This window comes from Lepidochelys kempii, chromosome 2 (genome assembly GCF_965140265.1).
Source record: "Lepidochelys kempii isolate rLepKem1 chromosome 2, rLepKem1.hap2, whole genome shotgun sequence".
NCBI lineage: Eukaryota > Metazoa > Chordata > Testudines > Cheloniidae > Lepidochelys > Lepidochelys kempii.
In genome coordinates this window covers 112,291,351-112,311,134 of record NC_133257.1, presented here as the reverse complement: position 1 = coordinate 112,311,134, position 19,784 = coordinate 112,291,351, and the positions used below count along the sequence as shown (strand labels likewise).

The 19,784-nt window shown below is 41.0% G+C and overlaps 1 protein-coding gene across 13 annotated transcripts in view; it reads left to right on the top strand.

The window, feature by feature from the left end:
* Nucleotides 1-19,784, top strand: part of ATXN1 (ataxin 1) — a 279,929-nt gene that overhangs the window by 99,461 nt on the left and 160,684 nt on the right. Inside the window, exon 5 of one of the 13 annotated variants that reach the window (XM_073331969.1) lies at nt 4,460-4,510. The exons of the other annotated variants lie outside the window; for them this stretch is intronic. The gene's annotated coding sequence lies outside the window, so the exon portion shown is untranslated. The remainder of the gene's footprint in view (nt 1-4,459; nt 4,511-19,784) is intronic. 13 annotated transcript variants of the gene reach the window in all.

The following is a 19,784-nucleotide window of genomic DNA, read 5'->3' as shown; positions in this document are numbered from 1 at the left end:
TGAAATCCTGGCTCCATTGACTTTAACAAAGCTTGTATTTCAACCATCGGATTTAAAAATGGCAGTGGCTGCAGGATGGTGGGATGGTCACTAGTACTCTTACTTTTGCTACTATTAGTCATTAGCTATCAAGGCATAGAAACCTAAGGGCAGATCCAGCTCTCCCTTACACCTTTGTATTTCTGCAGCATTTGTATTAAGGTCCATGGAATTACTCCAGGTTTATACCAGTATAAATAAGATTACATTCTGGACCCAAAGGTTATAACCTTTTTGTGTACTGTTCAATGGCCTAGATGAAATGAGTTTTCAATCTCCATGTGGTTCCTAGTTGAATCTTGATCAAAATACATTGAGCTGCATCAGTTTTTAGCAACAGTGGGAAATTTTTGCCAAAACCCGCAGTGTAGATATGGCCACATACTTGCAGTATGTACTATGTGGAAGACACTGATTGACATTAATTAGGAGTGGGTGGTGAGAAAGTGTAAAAATAAAATTCCTTTCTGCAAGGTTTACTATTAGAAGCAAAGTACGTGATGTAACACCGAATGCGTGCATGTGTGTGTAGAGGAGGTTGCCTATTCATCATTTAGAACAATAGTGGGAGTTAAACATTCCAGGTTTGAATGTCAATAAAAGTCTGGGAGTGCAACCTGTCTGTTGTGTGCTGCTCAGTATAATGTGCTTCCTATTTGTTTCTGTTTGTTTGGAGCTCAAAATGCCTTGGGAAAAAAACCTAATGCTGTAGAATGGAATTTGTGGCAGAAAAACTGCTCCAAGTACTTTGTGTTATTACCTAGGATTTTTTATTCTAAATCTATTCCAGTAGGAAAGGACAAATTTATCTGTAAATTGTAGTAGGAACAGCACATTAAAATTGAATAGGTCATCAAGGAGTGAGTAGGTATAGTCTTGACTGATAGTATTTCTCAAATCCTTCTCTATATGTATTCTGAGGATAAGAAGCAATGAGTGGGTTGCACTGGGTTAATGATTTGTGAAATATATTTTTATGTATGTCCAACTTTTCTTCTGAAATATATGGGCTTTATGAGTGTGGTGTTGGTGGAGGATTTTATGTGGAACTTTTATACAGCTCTGTGTGTGTGTGTGTGTTTCTCTCTCTTGTGAGCACACACAGATTTTCCATCCTTTATTCAAAAAAACCCACAAAAACCTGAGGGGGAGGTACAGATCTGTAGCTAGTGCAAGTCTGTATAGCTCTAATCAAGTGACTGTAACTATGCTAGTTTACACCATATCTGCTCCACAACATTCAGGGCCTTTCAGATTTTGCCTAGGTTGATACTAACCAAGAGCCAGATTCTGCTCTCTGTTACGCTGGTGTAAATCCATAACAAGTCCACTGAAATCCTCTGAATTGCTCCAGATTTATGGCCGATGAAATCTGAATCCGGCCCCAAAAATCAGAACGGTTTTATTACTGCTGAGTAACCTAAGTGACATGAGTCTTCAGTCTTTGTTTTCTAGTTGAATATGACAGTTGACGCTAACTGAGACTCTTGCTAGCAAAGAGGCCAAGGCTTAGTCATGGAGAATAAACTGTCCTCTCAATGGCTGTTTAGTGGTGGCCGTATTGCTGGGTCAATTTGGAAAAGCTTGCATTGCAGTTGCTTGTGTCGTGCCTCGGATTTGGAGAGAGGACTGTTTATTTAGGGTTTCAGTTTGTCACCTTTCACTAATCCTAAATCATTTAAAAACATGTTTAGAAGTTAAAATGTCCACCTGCATTGGCAATCTGAGCAGCTACTTAAGAGATTGCTTTGCTTCTGGAAGAGAGAGCCTGAGAGCTGATGTACACTACTGCGTAAGTCCATGTAACTTACATCCCTAAGGGGTGTGAAAAAGGCACCCCCCCCAAGCGACGCAAGTTACATCGACTTAAGTGCTATCCACATAGGCGCTATGTCAGGTGGAGATGCTCTCCTGCTAGGTGGAGATGCTCTCCTGCTGACATAGCTTCTGCTTCTCGCGGAGGTGGAATCATTATGCTGAGGGGAGAGCACTCTCCCATTGGCATAGTGCCTTCACCAGACGCGCAACTGTGGTGCAGCTGTGCCGATGGAGCACGGTCGTATAGGCTTGCCCTGAGTCTCAGTACACTGAACACTATGTATGCCCTCAATAACAGAGGTACTCTATCTTCCGTCAGCATGTAGCGCTGCAGTAGCACAATGGATATTAGAAGTGGCTGAGCATAGCCTGCTCATGCTACTGATCCCAGTGCTGTCACTCTGATGTCTTAAAAGCTTCTGCCTCCACAGTGTTTACAGCTGGTGCCACAGCACTTGGCTTGGCTGATGAAAACTTCATAGATACTGGAATCAGAAAAAAAGGTCTTGGGTCACCAGGTCCATTCCCTTTGCATCACTGCCGTTTTTATGCATAAAATTCTACAGAATCACAATCAATTCCTTTAAGTCTATTTAATACCTCCAGTGATAGCAGGTCTGCCCCTTCCCTAGGGAGGTTACTCTGTTTTTCTGGGTATTTATTTGCCAAGTTGAGGAAGATCACTCTGAGATATCCAAAGCATGGAACTGCTGGTAGCGAAGGCATCAGTTTTCTGTAGGGCATGGATGTGGAGAAGGGGAAATCTTTAAATAAACAAAGTAAGCAAAACACAACCGGTACCTTGGATGGTGTAGAAGAGGCCATAGGGAGATGTGTACATACATGAACAGTGAGATTTCCTGGTTTTTCCTGGTGCTGGGTGTGGTATTTAGGTTTCTACAGTTTAATTAAAAACCAGTTGAGGTGCAAGAAGTTGAGTATGTTTGTGTATTTTGGATAACTGTTTGTTTGTATTTCAAAAGTTTACTTGTAGGTAGGTAAGTGACAAAACATGCAGTTAGTTACACAGAACATACAGCATATCTGATGCCAGAAATAAAGCCAGTTTGCAGCTCATACATTGGAAGAACTGTTCCTCTAAAAAGAAGAGTTCATCCTTACATACGGATTGCCCCTGTAATGCAGCCAGCATTATAAGGCGTCTGAATGGAGTTTGTTCTGTTTCTGTATAGGTTATATAGGTTAAAGCTGCCTGATAGCATCCACCTTTTTCAAAAGCTTTTTATTAAAGGGACATAGTTGGCTTGACATCAGTGTAAAAATGACCAAATAATTTGATAAGGCCTACCACTCAGTCCCCTTGCTGATATTTGTGATTTTACAATTACATTTCCCTGGTTATCACCACCATTATTTACCACCATTTACAATTGCTGTGGCAGAGTAAAGGGGTATGCCTAAGGCTACGTTTATGTCACGGAGGTCATGGAAGTCACAGAATCTGGAATCCATTACTTCCAGAGACCTCCGTGACACTCTCTGCATCAGCCCCAGGGGCTGCGGGACTCTGGAGCTCGCAGCCAGTGGGTCCCTGGCAGGGTTCCAGTGACAGGGGGCACCCCGCAAGGTTCCAGCAATAGGTGACAGACTCCTGAGGGGTCCGCCTCCGGGTTTCAGTGACTGGCAACAGCCTTGTGGAGATGGGGTGGGGAAAATGCCTCGGGCAAGTGGCTGGGGGTGTCCCTTTTTTTCCTTTGGGAAATATGGTCACCCTGCCACTTCCAGCTGCCCTGGGCAGAGGGGGAACCCTGCAGCTCCCAGTCACCATGGTGGCGGTGGGAAACCATGGAGCCGCAGCAGCAAAAGTCACAGACAGGTCACAGCTTCAGTGAATTTTTGTTTATTGCCTCTGACATGTCCATGACTTTTGCTAAAAATAACCATGACAAAATCTTAGCCTTAGTTATACCCACTATGAGGCCACTTTACCTGTCAGAGTGGTGTAAAGGGGTCTTAATGAGACTGAGAAGGAGGCCAAAAGTGTATAAAATGAAGAAACTGAGGGGAAAAATGTTTAAAATACATTTTCCTGTAATCTCAGTTGTAATAAAGCTCAGTCTTACTTGTAACCCTGGTAGGTAAGCGTATTCAGAAAGAAGTATGATTAAAAAGTGAATGGTGTTCTTATAATATTGCCTGCCTTATTTACTGATCTGAATCTTCCCTATTTCTCCTACTTCTATCCCCTTTTAAACTTCACCATCTTCCTTGTTTCTCCCTCCTCTACTCCCAAAAAGACATTCTAAAGAAGGGCTTGATCCTGCAAACACTTATATACATTAGTAACTTCGCTTTGGTTTTCATTGTGTATGCTGAGAGAAATATAACAAGTACACAAAGAGCAGGAATAAGGAAAAGGAAATTGGATTTTAAAGTTATTTCATTTTAATAGTCTGTGGTAATATTATTAATGTGTAAGTTAAAAAGTTGGTTGTTTACAACATATAGTTTAAATTTACAAGTGTCCCTTTAACAAATTGATCCAGTGTTACACGGACCCATCATTTATCTGTGTTTTATCAGAGTTAATATTGTATCAACACTTTTTTTGGTGACTCTTACTTTCATGTATTTTTTACAGGATTATTCTTTGAAAACCTTTAATTCTGCATCTATTGGTAATTTCATATTGGTAGGTAAATATCCATTGAGTGTTTAACCAATTCTTTTCTGGCTGGAATTTTACTTGCTTTTAATCTTCAGCAAGTTTAATGGTTGTGGAAATTTATTTGCTGTGAAACACCAGACAGTGAATTGAACAAAAATGCATGACTTGTAAAGAAAAACAACAAAAACCTGCGTTTGAAGTCAGCCTATGCTGTCATGCGTTTCTCTGTATAAGTGCTATGTTAATAGCACCATCTTACGAAGGAGAGAGTGCTTTGTGACTCAAATGGTAGTTGAGGTTACTCTGGTTATTAAAGGTTAAGGATCTGATTCTAAGACCTTGTCTACACTGCCACTTTACAGCGCTGAAACATTCTTGCTCAGGGGTGTGAAAAACACCCCCCTGAGCAATGCAAGTTTCAGCGCTGTAAAGTGGTAGTGTGGACAGTGCGCTCCTAGCGGTGGTAGCTACTCCCCTTGTGAGGGTGGATTTTTTACAGAGCTCTCTCTTTAATGTTGGTAGTGAAAACATATTGTTACGGTTTCTTTCTATGTGATTGCTCTATGTATGTAAGAAGAATGTCAGACTCTGAAGCCAAAGTCCCTGTTGAAATGCAGATACAATTTTAGTAGATAGATGGAGCATGTTGGACTTGTTCATGGTCTTTGCTTGTACTTTTATACATTTTTAATGACTCAAATAATTTGCTTCATAGACACAAAACCCAGACTGTTACTATTCCCCTTTGGCAAACACAAATGTATTTTATTTTACTGTGTAAAAGTTATAATATCAAAGTATTGACAGTATATCGTTATCTGCTGGTGAGTGTGTCCATCTGCTGTAATGTTAAAATGGCAATCATAATGCAAAAAAGTTGCTTTAATATGGGCATACATAGTATGTGGTGCTCCACATGGTGAAGATACAGTAATGGTCCACGTCAAGCCATCAACTTTGGCACAAACTTAATTTTCCTGGATTGTGTTGGCAAACTTTAATAGGCCTGACTTTCCACTGGCCTCCCCATGTGCAGCAATTTATACTAGCTCAGGGTGACTACAAAACACTGTTGTTCTGATTTGGTTGCATTTCCCATCCAATTTGCAATGATGTAAATACATTTCCTTCACTAATGTAAATGACTGCACAAGGTACAGGCACAGAGAATCAGGCCGTTAGGAGTTAAAATCTCATTTCTGTTCAATGGCCTCACCCAACCATTTAAAACCATGCAAGTGGTATATGGTAAATTAATGCATTTAAGGTTACCTTTTGATGTTTTTTGTTCCTTTAGGTTCTGACTCTACGGTCTTTACACAGGGAAAGCTTCCACTGAAGTCAGGGATTTGGAATTTTACCTAAGTGTCACCATAGGCCTCTTTCCATGTCTTGCACATTGATACCGATCACCATGCAATGTTAAACTTCCAGGACTTGATTCTCATATACACAAGGTGATTTTTACACTGCTCTGGCAGTGTAAACAGGCCATAAAGTGGGTGTAATTACCTGGTTCTTGTTTACATTAAAGGCCCCTTTTACATTGCCAGAGCTATGTAAAGTGCCCGTGGTGTAAATGAGAATCAGATTAATTAAAAAAAGGTAAATGAATACAATGTATATATAATGTGTTCTATGGCTATAAATCCTTCAGTCGTTGGATAGCTATTTATAACTTGAATTAAACAGCTTAGGCTGATATATACAGTTCCATCAATTTTGTGGGGGGTGGATGGTTTATGGGTAAGTGGGAGGAAAATCTTTTCAGTAAATACTTTCTAGGGATGTATCATTACAGAACATTCCCATATTTAATTTGAAAAAAGAAAAAAAAAAGTATTGTTAAAATTTTTCCCTGAGCCTCTTTTAAAGCCAGTGTCTGTTCAGTTTAGTCAAGATTTGTGTACTGCAGTTATCATCCTGTTCTCAGTTCCTTGTTACAAACCTGTAGAGTATGAAATCTCAAATTGTCTTCAATACAACACACACAGACACTGCCTAAAATACTTTTAAATCCACTATACTAGTACATTGTTGTTCTGTAAGTGCTTTCCTAATAGTGTTTATAGCACAAAATAATGTTCTCACAGTTCAAATGCTTCAGAGGTCAGCAGTGACCACCTTTACTTGTGGGCTAAGAGCCTGGAATATCCGGTTTCATCTTGAAATGATTTTCTTTTTAAAAACGTAAAACCTAGTAATTAAATAAAAGTGGCTATACTGGAAATACTGGCATAGCCGTAGCTATATAGCAGTGAGAACAGTGCTGCTATTATATCTGCGATGTGTTTAAAACAGCGATTTTTTAATTGAATTTTTGGCAGAATTTTGTTTTGTTTGTGAAGTTCAAAGTAAACGATTTCCCGCCCCAAAAAACTACTACTTTTTGTATATTGGGGAAGGGACAATCTCTCCTTCCAGAGATAATCTATAAGTACTAAAGTATATCTCCTATCTATCTAAGGTACGTTAAAATAGTATCCGAGTGCCTCGCCATCTTTAGTGTATGTATCCTCACAACACCCCTGTGAGGGAGGGATGTGCTATAATGGGCATTTTACAAATGGGGATCTGAGGCACAAAGAGGCTAAGGTCTGGATCCACAAAGGGACTTAGGTGTTGCAGTGCTGAGCATCACAATGTCTAAAAGTCAGGTGTTATGAAAATCACTGGAACTACACTGAGATCCACAAATCCTGAGTTACGTGCCTAGGCTCCCTACACAGTGAACGAGGCGAAATAGGTGCCTGAGAATGTGATCCACAAAAGCCGTCATGCCAGGTGGGGAACTGCCTAAGCTAGCCAGTGGCGGATGCTGAGGAAATGGGGAATGCTAAGCCCCACCCCTCTCAAGGAGGTAGGTGTCTAAGTTGGGCTGCCGGGAGGTGCTTATCCCTGCTAGTGATCCACAACCAGGAACCCCTCTCCTGGGTTTCTTGTGCGAATGAGGTAGGCACCTGCCTCTCAGTCCACACAAAACTGTGGAAGTAGGAAGTGTGCTGCTTACTGCGCTGATGATGTTTAGCCCAGTGGTTAGAGAACTCACCTGTGATGTAGGAGACCTGGGTACAATTCCCATCTCTTTGCCTGAGGGAGAGAGAGGATTTGAACCGGGGTCTCCCAGCTCTGTGAAGAGTGCTCTAACAACTGAGCTATGGGATATTCTGTGTGTGGGGGAGGCTCCTTTGGTCTCTCCTGTTGAAGTGTTTCCAATTTGGATAAATAATTAAAGGCTAATTGGAGCAGGGCAACTGGACTCTGACTCTCCTCCCTCATGGGTGGGTGCCCTATCTGCCAGGCTATAGAGTCATTCTTTGTGTCTGCTCCAGTGTCTCCGTAAGTTTTTACCCGCAGCGGAACAGCTTCAACAGGAGAGACTGAGGGACCCTCATGTGAGAATATCCTATAGCTCAGTGGTTAGAGCCCTTTCCTGAGAGGTGGGAGACCCCTGTTCAAATCCTTTCTCTACCTCTGGTAGAGGGGAGAAATGAACCTATGACTCCCACATCCTAGGTGAGTGTTCCAACCCTCCAACCCCCAGACAGATTTTGAATGGAACCTGATCTTTAGGCAGCCTCCGAGCATCGAGCATCGCTACTTGATTGGGCCCCACAAGCGAGATAGGCACTCTTCTGCTTATCTTCCCCCAGTTTGCTGATCACCGTGGGGCTTAGGCAGGAGATAGACATCTGGATGCATAAAGAAGGGCAACAGTGCACATGCCCAGAGGCAGAAACTTAATTGTCTAGGGAACTTTTACCCTGAAAACTGAGATGCTGGGTGAGTTTAGGCACTTACAGGGTTATGTTGCAGCCATGCAGGAGTTTTGTGGATTGCCCCAGTACCTAAAATTGGAATTTAGGTGCCTAAGTGATATACCCAAGGTGACACAGGAAACCTGTGCTAGAGCAGGGAATTAAACCTAGGCTTCCCAAGTCCCAGGCTGGCACCCTAACTGATAGACAACCCTCCTTCTTTTCTCTTTAGTTTAGAACTCTAGGAATTGGGCTGAGCCTAGCCATGAACTATTTGTTGTGAGGGCACCTGTGACTAGACCACTGACTCATCTGCAGTGAAACGCTGTTAAAAGGAATTCCTTTATGTATATTAAAGTAATTCATTCAGGGAGGTCTCTCTACTGGTGGAGTGAGAAGTTGGGAAGAGCTCCCCCCCCACCCCCCCGCATATTGGAAGGAAAAGGACTTCACAGAAGTTCATTATGTCAGTTTTTCTATAACTAGTCACAAGTCAAAGTACTTTGCTTTATAGCTGTTCATGGTGATCTCATTCCTTACTGTGTGGTCTGCGCAGGACTACTCTGAGTATGAGTAGAATTTTTTCCTTTCTAATATTTTTACATCAATGTAATGTATCTGAGAACATTCCGTAGATATTCGACCATCTGGTTCCTTTAATTCTGCTGAATTTACCAGAAGAAAAAGTAATGTGTTATGCCTTTCTAAATATAGTTCTCGTTCCTTGATTGAAAATTGAATCAATTACCCTGTGAAAGACTATGATATTTTGTATTTTTCCCTTGCTACATTCTGAAAACATTTGTGGAAATTAAAAACCTTAGTACAGGTGGTCATTTCTCTGAAATTTATCACCATGTTTTTGTTGCTTTGGGACCCAAATGTTCTCTGTCTCTGGTAAAGAAGAAAGGTATTGCTGCTCTTGAGAAAACCCTCTTTATTATCTGATCTCTTTTTATTTACTGGTTTCAAAGTAACAGCCGTGTTAGTCTGTATTTGCAAAAAGAAAAGGAGTACTTGTGGCACCTTAGAGACTAACAAATTTATTTGAGCATAAGCTTTCGTGAGCTACAGCTCACTTCATCGGATGAAATTGGTTAGTCTCTAAGGTGCCACAAGTACTCCTTTTCTTTTTATTTACCAGATGATAGTGCAAAATAAAAAGATTCAAAACCTGTTTATAGAGAACAGTGTTAGCTGAATGGAGAGCCGGGCAGTGAAAGAAGAAAGCTAGTCTGTTGGGAAGGATACACTTCACTTTGCTTTTAAAATAGAGCTTTGAAAAATTTTCATCATAAAATTCCAGTTGAGATTAAACTTTCCCCATTCTGTTGCAAACCTGAAACTCAGCTGAAATTTGGGCCTTGTTTTTGCAGTAGGGTCTGCTAGCATGGACACTTCAGCCAGCACAGAGCCCTACTGAACTATTGGGGGTTCTTCTTGGATTTCAGGACTGGCACTAGCAGATTCAATTTCAGAAATGGGGTTGTAGGGGGTTGACTGAAACCAAACCTTCCAGTGAATCTGAGCTGAGGTTTGGACAAACTGGGCTGAGTGTAAATTAACACAGTGATTTTCCTCATTGGGGTTGATTATTATAAAATAGGAAGAATTAAAATACAATTAACAATTGAATGACATTTTCCACTTTGCCACCCAAATAAATCTCTCAGGAGATGGCCTTCAATCTTCTATGGCAACTGAAGGACTAAATTTAGTTTCTGCCAGAAGATGACAATTTCATGCCTGATAAAACACCAAACAGTGAACTATTGCGGTACAATCAGACTAGGAATAAGATATTGCCCGAGACTGATGTTACTCATCAGCCATAATCTGTAGAAATGAATGGCTAGTTTAGAGATCATCAGGAAATTAAGGAGATGTGCCCATGAAGAGATTCTGTACTTCCAATTTAAAAAAAAAAAAAAGAGAGCTCAATAAATGTTGCAAGTGAAAAAAGTCTAATTACTGCAGAAGGGAAAAGAGTTTCTCCAGCAGGAATGTTTTACTCTTGTGTTGTCTTTATTCTAAACTGTTCTGATCCTTCCCCCCCCCCTCAAGCTAGACCAGTTAGGAATTCTATACACTAACCCCAAACCTGCCATTAGTTGAGTCATAAATATTGGAACATGACATTTCTTGCATAGCTGCAAAAAACCCAAAGGCTTTGAGTCTTCATGGAAACAGCCAGTGGCTAAGGTTTTCACTGCAGTGTTGGTGTAATGTACTATATGAGGTGAGGTGAATTAATAGATGTGTTGCACAGAAATTCAGTGTGTGACTTTTTAGGTAATAAACTTGTATATGTTGCATAAATCATTTGAGTGATGGTTATTTTTCGTTGACTCAGAAGCTGATGTTACTTGCTGTTAGTAGTTAAAACTGTCATCCGGTGGTATCTTTGAATTGTAGGTAGAACTGCAAAGCAAAGGGGTAAGTTTCCTTGGTGTCCTGAGCTCGGGGTTGGGATATGAATTGACAACTATATCTTTGGTCTCTAACCCAGAGTAATAAAATCTTTTACAAAAATATATTCTTTTCCCTTTGCCATCCTCTGCTTTTGTACTGTAACGTTAGAAATAAGTAAATAGTAGTCTGATATCTTAATTTTCAAGGTATAAATAATCACACAATTACATGGTATGGTCATTTCCCCATTGTTAAATGGACAAATAATCATTGATTATACAGTAATTTCCACCTTGGTGCAGATTAATGAGGAGGGATGGTAGAAATGTGCTGGCTACATGGATATTGTTTTTTACTGGTGATCTGCTCTATTCTTCATACCCCAAAGTTTTGTTTAGTGTTCTAATTCTTTTGGTTGCCAATACAATTTTCCATAACATGAGTCAGTGCTCTACTCTTTAGTTTATTCTCGCAAAACATAGACCTAGCAGAGGTGTGAGCTTCCTGCTTTCATCTTTAAAAAGTGTTATCTTTAAACTCAAGTTTTGATTCTTCATATGCATAAAGTTCTCAGGTTGAGGTATCCAACCAGATGGGTATGGGCTCCAGGCTTATCACAAGCTCACAGGGCCTTACACTGCCGCAAGGGTAGTGCGGTTAGCCACCTGGGGATGAGGAAGGGGTGCATTTTGTGGTGTTCTTGAGACACTGCCTCTGAATGATGCGTGGAACTTCATTAATAGTCTTCTATATCTTTGCTGTACAGAGGGTTAATGGACATAATGCCATTCAAAGAGGACAAAGGGAGAAAAATTGAGGGATCCTGGAACCTTTTACTCTTTCTGACCCCTAGTGGAAGTAAATGATTAAAGAGGGCTTGCAGACAATTCAGTGGAGATGAGGGAGCAAGGGTGTCACTGTTTATTTTGAGAATGAAAAACAAAATTTTTGTTTATGTAACAAATAAGAATTGATATTACAAGCAGTTCGGATCTTTTTTCCCCTAACATTACATAAGATTGTTGTTTGCTTGTTTGTTTTTCTCAATATCTAACAAGCTGATTGTGGCAGCTCTGGGATGACAGAGAACATCCTTGCCTGCCATGTGTACTCAGACAGCATTTTACCAGGTTTAGAAAGCCATGGGGGAGAGGAGGTTGATAAAAACTTATTTCTGCACAATTTAAACCAGCTGCTGGCCATGTATTACCTTGCAACTCCTTTCCCAGCTTCCATTCTCATGAACCCTAAGGGCTTGTCTGCCCTGTGAAACGTACTGTGCTAGATCATCGTGTCCCTGATCTTTTTGGGGCTATTGTACAGTTCTGTAATATGACTATAGCATGAGTTGGTACCATCCATACAGGCCAAGCTCAATCTGTGTCCTAATGCTATCTGGGCTATAACACCGCCATACTATAACATAGTACATGTTCTGGTGGAGTCAGAAGCTAAATCAGAAATGTACTGACAGTCTCTGCCATACTAGGGCTGATAATGAGTTTGAAACTATTTCCAAGCAATGTTTGTAACATGATTTGCATCCAAACCTTACCTGCCTACAAAGTGTGTTACAAACAATCGTGATTCTAATAAAAATCCCTCTCCACCTTGTACAGAGATCTTGTACAGAGAAACAGCCTAGAACTTTGCTTGATGAACATTTTTGAACACGGAAATGTTGAGAACACAGTTCAGGCCATAGTTGGTACCTAGAAACAACAGTGATGGGTACTATATAAAGTGTCTAAGAGCAAATATAAACAGGACCATATGGTTTGCAGCTGCTGTGTTTGCTGCACAGTTTGTATGTAATTTACACACTGTGTTCAGATGGGTTTTAATAAATATATCTGTCTGAGGGTTTCCTATAGCACCTACTTCCATAGTGTCCAAGCACTGGGTATACCTATACAATGACCTTGCTTGCACCGTGCAGGATTTATATGACTCGCAATTTCATTTGCATTACAAAAGGACAAAAATTGAAAATTTTTAAAAAAGATTTCTGGAAATCATGATTGAGAAACTCGGTCAAAAGGCATTCTTGGAAAATGTAACTGTAAAGTCTGTCTACCCCTTTAAATAAGCAGCTACACATGCTTCCAATGTGAATGCGAGGAGGTAGTGTTGGGACACAGAGAGCCCATGTAGTAAGATCTACAGCCTCTTGCTTGGCATTTTGTTGTGCTCCTTAGGGGCTTTATCTGTAGTGTTGGGACAGGGTTATTTAAGAGTGGCGCATGGGAGGATTAAGGAAAGTGTGGAGTGTGCCCAATGGACTCCTTGCCTATGCAGAGTCACCAGCCATTTCTCCCATCACAGAAAGGGCTGGAGCAGCTGCAGAAGTCAAAAATTGCTTTAATAGTAACATTTGTTTTATCATGTCTCAATAATTGGTTTTAAATGTGTGTAAAATAAAAGCAGATTTTTCTTCTCTCAAAGGCTTAAATCTTAGTGGAAATATTTTTGAATAAGCAAATTACCCATCCCATTGATCACTAAATCTTGCTTAGATATCTCACATAGATACAATCTTCTTCCCCAGTATTTCCACTCTCATTTCTTTTGTTTAGGTGCATTGTAACTGCTTTATTTTGCGTACAATGATCTGTAGAATTAACGAGAAACCAATAGCAGGTAAAAGCACTATTGTAATTATGTGAAGGCAGAAATTCCTCATACACTGGTATTATTAAATAAAAATGTACTTGTTTTCGCTCCAAATCCAACTCATAACTCCTCTTCAATTTTAAATCTAGTTTGTCTGGCCTCTATCTCTGAAACACTTGTTCCTCTCAAAGATGCAAAGTATAATTTTTTGTGCCTGAACACTTCATTAGCAGGGATAACCTCATGTTTTTTCTCATTTTTGTTCAATAAGTAAGATAAAACAGGTTCAGAATCAAGACTATCCCTTATTAATTTGAGATTTAGGAAGCAGAATAAAGGAGTACAAATAGAGTGCTTTCAAATAAGTCATCACTAATTGTACATATAGATGCACTGACTACATTTGAACCTGCTTAATAACTTCTGCTGAATGTCACTTGTTTGAGACTAAAACCTATTTAAATACGTGGGGAGCCTGATTCTCTCACTTACTGCTCCAAATCTGGAGTAACTCAATGGAAATCAACTGTTACGCTAGTGTGAAACTGGTATAAGTGAGAGTGGAATGCATCTCACAATTGACACTTTTATATGTGCAACACAAGCACATCTTTTGTTTCACAGCCATTGCAACCTTGGGTTGTGTGCTCTAAAAGAGGAGCCTGCTTGTTAGCAGTCCCCAACGAGTTGTCTGATTTGTCCTTTAATCTGTTCCATGTCTAATAACAGGCACTTCCTATCTTCTTATCAGATATGGCACTTGCCAAGCCAGTTTGCAGCAACTTCATCAGCAAAGTGCTCAGCCCTTAGACCATCATCAAATCTGGTCATAGGGCAGTCATCAGTGATATGTGATATTGTCTGTCTTTGGCCAGATCCGCAGTGTGGGATCCTCTTGTTGGCCTCAGATGTGAAGGCTGACTGCACACTGACCCTGGATCGTTTTGAAATTGGTTCAGAAGATATTTTTCCCTAGACCATCTGTGTAGTATTTCTAGTCTGCCTTCATGAAGTTTTATCTTGGCTTGTTAAATGTTCTAATGATTGGGAGTTGTAGGCCGATATTGATGGTCGAAGGTCTGCTGTGGGAAGTCTTCCAAGACCAGACATGATGCAGGTTGGGAATGACCATCCGTGGATGATACCCAGCATATATCAGGAGAGCATTCATGAGACCATCTGGCTGAGTGGAAGGTTTCCTCTCTGCTTTGCATCATTGATGAGGGCAAGATCATTGTTAGGTGCCCACTCCATGAGTTGGCCTCCGTTTGAGTCTGATGCTGACTATTCCCAGTCAGGATGGTGGCTGTTGAAGTCACCTGTGTAGACAGCTGGATGAGCGAGTCTCTTTGGAACTTACTGGTTCCAGTTAACATTTGGTGGCTTGTAAACATTTGCGATCTGGAAACCTCTCATCCGAATCACATCACAGACACTAACAGATGTAAGCAGAGCGGCATCTGAGATGTTTGACCATATATAGGTGCCGTGGCCGTGTTTGGCATGTGGGGTGTGGCACAGTAAGTCAAAACTGGCTACCTTGAAGCATCTTCCAACGGTGATGTGCGTCTCTTGTAGGCAGATAATGTCAACGTCATAAATCACTGATAATGCTGTGTATGGCTACCGACCATCTCTCAACATTGAGCTGCAGTGATCTAAGGGCTAGCCCAGTGGCTCAAATATTGTGGGCGGGGGGAAGGGAAAGAATTGCATCAGGAATGTTGGCTGGCAAGTGACCAAGATTTAGCCCCAGAAAGGACTTTCAATGCAGTCTGCTGATTGAATCAGCAGTTTCCCCGATATGAACTGGGTACTTACGGGGCGAGCAAAGAGAATTCTGATCCATTGTCCCCACTTCCCATTACACGAACCATTGCAGTAAAGGCTTTCACAAAGACTTTAGCCATATCTGCGGTATTTTTCTTTAACAGGGAATCTGGCATGATTTTGTGTAGAGACTGCTCTTCTATTTGTCTAGGCCATCAACTAGGGACCACAGTGACTATTATTTCCAGGGGTTGATGAATTTTAGGAAGAGTGCCTTTTCTGTTTTACCAAGGTTAGTTCATTTGGAAACTCATTTTGACATATCAGTGAGCAGAAGGTGTCCATCTCAGGGAAGAGACTAAGGACTAATTAAAAAGAGGTTTGATAACTTCAAAAATTCAAGCGTCTGTCACAGAAGGAATGTATGCACCTATTCTTTTTATGAGTGGTCAGCTTAGATCCTAACCCATTGGGAGAGGTTTCACTGTTTATCCTCTTTTGCGATTTGTTCTACGTCAAGGGGTGAATGCTAACTCTAATCTGGTCATTGGTGTTTGTCCAGAATGAAGCCCTCACTAAAGTAATGGCTGTCAGGGGAATGTGTTCACCAAGAACTTCATTTGTGTGAACCTGAATAGGACCCAGTATCCTCAAATAACAGCTTCCTAGGCTGTGGTGTGATAAAGTTTCTCTTTATCCCAGGGGTGTGGTCAAGTCAGAAAGTTTTCCAACATATAGATCCACATAAATTGCAGCCATGCCATCTTCTCTTGTAGAACTGTCGTCTCGCAAGCTAAGCAGGCTGAAGATGGACCAGCATTTCCTTTTAACAAGGATCTAATGGCTGAGCATGGATCTAGGATCCCAGAGTTTTTAATTTTATTTAGGTCTGGTTCTGCTATTGACTTGTAATGTGACCTTGGGCACATCACTTAACTGCTCTGTGCTTCAGTTTCCCCATCTGTAAAATGGGAACAATCATACCGTGAGGTTTAATTATGTTAGTGGTCATTTTTATTTATTACTTGGATGGGAAACCTCCCATAGAACCTCAGTGTGGTGTTGGTGATTCACTGGGTGACTCTCTTTCCCCAAGCTAGTGAACAAATGCCCTAGTGTGGTCCTTCTGGAGGTGTCTTCTTTCAGAAAACATGTCAAACAGGTCCCATTATCATTATACTTTTTGTAACCCATCTGGCCTGAAAATCCCAACTCAATTGGCTACAGTCTGCCTACCAAAATCTTACCTGTAATTTCAGTTGGATGTGGTATTCTTCATGTCATGCTCCAAACAGTTATTTGGTGTTGCTTTGGGATCTTATCAGCTTCACCCCGTTTTTTGGGTTTTTTATTAGCTGTAACTCAAAGCCAATAGAAGGTACCCAGCAGGGGCGTAGCCAGAGTGTTGGGGGAGAGAGACCAGGTGGAGGAATGGAAAGGAGTAGAACATGGAACAGATGTGGGTGGAGGGAAGCGGGATCAATAAGGAAATGCAGGAGGTGGGAGCTAGAACATATTAATGGAAGAGGAATAAGCCGGAGACTGAGCTGAAGAAGAAGGCAGAGAAGAGTAAGACGGGAGAGAGGCTGACAGGGAGAGATGGGAGGGCAGGGACGTCAGGAGGAGCTGGAAAAGGGGCAAAAGAGATGGACTGGTTAGCTGCATATGCGGCTTTGCAAGGGGGAGGAGACTAGAAGTGTTTGTTTGCATGCAGCATGTGAGAGACTTCATGCCAGCTTGGGGAGGGAGTTGGAGGAGAAAGAAGAGGGCCACCAAGGTGGACAAAAAAGCCAATAGTGGGAGGCGTTCCCATCACCTTTGGCCAGTTGGGGCATTGCAATGCAATGGGAGCTTTCAGTACTTCAGTGGTTCATTAAATGACCATCTATACCCACTACTTACCTCGGGGTGTTATGAACCTTAACTAGTTAATGTTTCTCCTCTGATGAAAGGAACTATTGAAATGCAGGTTATTATCATCATCGTCATCCTCATTAAGAAGACTTGGGGTACTGTAAATAACAGTTGAGGGGGGTGAAGTCATCAGAGCTGATTTGGTTATGGGGCCTAATTTTCAGTCTGGCCTTGATCCAACATCCTGTAGAGCTCCCACAATTTTACTGATCCAATGTGTTGTCTTTAGATGGCTGTCCATGAGATTATGCCTGGTTTTTAAAAGTCTGGCCAGTAGTTTAACAAATCAGGCTACCAAAAGGTCATCTTAATGAGGAAAAAAGGTCCTTGGCTGGGAAGTTCCAAGATAGCTGAGACTCTCAGAATTCCATGTAGAAATAAGAAATCACCCTACTCCTCTCACTGTGTTTTGTGTCATAGCTGTCTCCCCTTTCTAGCCTTTCTTATCCATAACTTTGCCTGAAATCCAAATGGATTTAATATTGCTTGCAAGTTTTTACATTATTTTAATCTTAGCTCTTTCCAAAAAAGAGGAGAATAATAGAAAAACAGCCCTTGTGAGATACAAACTTCTAGATGATGGTATCAATTTACTTTTCACAGTTAGGCACAATAAATTACTTTTCATCACAGGTAAAATTTGCAACAATGACATGTTTCCTCCTCCACAGAATACAGTCGGATTCTGAGACAGTGATAAAGAACTAGCAGTCATGAAATTGAAGTAGCATTTAACTTTTTATTTAACTTTTATCTGCTTGATGAACTACACAGTAAGTTGTACAGACAAGTTATTTGCAGACATTTTAACATCCTATTACTTGTGAGGAGTTCGCTCTTTGCTTTAGGCTGAGTTTTCTAAAGGAGCATAGTGTCATGATGGAAAAATAAAAGGCCAAAGTCTGCAGTTTATTCTTCATTCAAACCTCCTGTTGAGGCAGCCAGTGCCTGTATAAGGATTGAGTAAGGGATTCTGCTGTTTAGCCTGCTTTTTTGACAAAAATATCTTTTTTTGTACTGTTATGCCAGTTTCACGCCAGTTTAACTGTATTGTTCATTGGAGTGGCACTGGTGTAAAACTAGGATAATACAGTGGGGAATCAGGCTCAATGGGCTAATTCTTCTCTAACTGATGCTGGTGTAAATCAAGAGTACCTCCACTAAAGCCAATGGAGTTAGGCAGCTAAAACTGGTGTAAGCGAGGGAAAAATCAGGCCCTAAGTATCTAACTTTCAGGTACCTTTTAGACATTAGTTTATTTGCTGTTGTCAAGACCTACAGACAATAAAAGCTAACATAGTAAATAAGGACTGAGGTCTTGATTCTGCAGTGAACTCTGCTGGGGCAGACTCCTGCTCTGTTATGGAGCTCATTGTCGGATTAGGGTCTTTATTCTGAAGTTAGGGGGAGTCTGTGTAAGTAAGGACTGAGTAAGTGGATGCAGGAATTGGCCCTAAATGAATAAGATAGTTGTTATAATGCATTTCTTCATTGTTTAAGGTAAAATTCCACTCTGAGACAGGCACCATGGATCTCTGAATAGGCACTGTTCTGCCCTCACTACTCATGTGAAACTATATATATAGGGGAAACAGGATATCGGAGTCAATAGCTACCCACAGTCTCTATCTGAAAGTAGAATTCTGCCCTAGGAAAGGAAGGACTTATTCAAGTTATGCATCTTATGCCCTGCAAGACTAAATATATGTGTAAAAGCCATTACTTAAAATGACCAAATTACTTTTTGTCCTTAGAGAAATTTCAGTATGTTTGTGTAAAAATATAATTTAACTTACATTTTAAAAACTGCATTTAAACTCTGAGTTAGGTGTGAAAATCTCATCCACAGCCCAGGACTGTATACATTTATGCCAGAAGTATCACATCTGGGTGTCTAAAGCTGTGGCCTGATTTTTGGAGTGGTCAGCCCACCTGGAACCCCTCGCTTAACTGCAGTGGGCATTATGCTGCTCTGTACCCCTGTAAAGCAGCTCATTTATTGCCTAATGGGAGGCATCCAAATGTGAAAATGTTGGTCTAATATTACTGCTTCCCAGGTCTCCTGTTCTATCGGCTGCTGTTAATTTTTGCGACAAGGACTGTTATTAACTATATGCTTGTATAGGAACCAACCTGGTCAAGGCTTGTAGGGGTTACCACTTCAGTCAGATGAAAAGTAGGAACCAGCACAGCCAAAGAAACTCCATATTATAAAAGCAGCAATGCTGAATGTATCCAATTTGGCTGGTAAAGGTGTGAAAGTTGCTGATATGATAGTAAAGAGAGGCTGTTCTGTACCTACAGAAAAACAATGGGCTAGGAGTGAAGGAGTTGGGCTTAGATTGTAAGCTCTCCTACACGGTGACAAAGAGAGTCATAATGAAATCGGGGTGATGGTGAGAGGAGAGCTAAGGAAGAAGGTGATTGACGTTTGTAGGGTAAGTGGCAGATTGATGGCTGTAGGAGTGAAAGTTGAAGAGAGCGCTGCTTGTGATATCCATATATACAGCTCAACAAAGACCTGACGAAGAAGAATTTTCATCAAGACTTGCAGGTGCTAGTGGACACAGCAGCGCCAGGGTAACTTTTGGCGGTGCCGGGTGATATGAACACACACTGAGGCAAAACCCAAAGGGAGTATGAAATGTACTAGGAAATTTCAGCATAGGCATCATGAATGAAGAAGAGGAAACATTACTAGACGTGTATATTGCCAATCAATGGATGATAGCCAATACGTGGTTCCAAAAGAGGGTGAGTCATTTTGTTTTTTGTTGCTGGTGGAAACAAAAGCCAGATTTGATATGATGTTGGGGAGGAAGTCTCAGTGG